Source organism: Solanum dulcamara, chromosome 5, assembly GCF_947179165.1.
Source record: "Solanum dulcamara chromosome 5, daSolDulc1.2, whole genome shotgun sequence".
Classification (NCBI taxonomy): domain Eukaryota; kingdom Viridiplantae; phylum Streptophyta; class Magnoliopsida; order Solanales; family Solanaceae; genus Solanum; species Solanum dulcamara.
The window spans coordinates 67,093,128-67,094,123 of NC_077241.1; positions in this window are offsets into that span (position 1 = coordinate 67,093,128).

Here is a 996-nt window from a genome sequence, read left to right on the forward strand (position 1 = left end):
GAGGAATCCTTAAGTTTTTGAGACATTACATTTTTATAAATATTTATGTTACTCAAATTTATATTCTCGCTTTCATTTTATCTATCATTGTTTGTGTAGAGATTTCTTCTTAAGGCAAAACGCTTTTTGATCGATATATTTAAACAATTTAACCAATCACAATAACACCTATTATTTAAATTTCAACTCCTTTTCCTCAAACACTTGCATCAATCATCAAAAAGCCCAACATCAATTATGAGGCAAATTTTGATATGTCGTCAAAGTATGCCGCTCAAAATCACATTATGCACTCGAGTCTCAAGCCAACTTTGCCAACTACATGATCTATACATTTGATCCCATAAAAATAAATGAATTGTTTACTTTAGAAAGTTCTACCACATCACAAGTAGTTCACAATCACGGTAGGCTTTTATATAATTTTATAACATTAATGGTATAATTATTAGAGATGATAAAACTATTTTAATTAGCCATATTAGTCATATTACTCTCTTTCTTCACCACACAATTTCTTGAAATTACAAAATATTTGTTGTTCTTCTCAGATTAAAAAGTTAATTTCTGTTGCTCAATATTTTATCTTCAAAATCTAATACCCATTGAATTTTCTCTCTTTTTTTGTGAAGAATTTTTATAAATAGAAACATATATTCTGCAAGATTGATTAGAGCCACATTGAAGCAAAAGTATTCATATGATACCCTTGCTCAAAAAATTACTTATTATACATATGTTATAAGCTCAAAATAATAAAATACATGATAAATATAAGAATTCAATTCCTTTTAACTTCCAGAAATTTGATATAATTTAATATTTTAAAAATTTATATCTCTTTAATAAAATCTCGACTCTGCAATTACATAAAGGAAGAAGGGGCAAAAATCAAGTGGCCTAGTTTTATTCATGTGAAAATTGAGTTTAACGTGTTCAACTTTACTTATTAATTTGCGATGCTAATGTGTTATATTCACCTATTTCAAGGGCTAT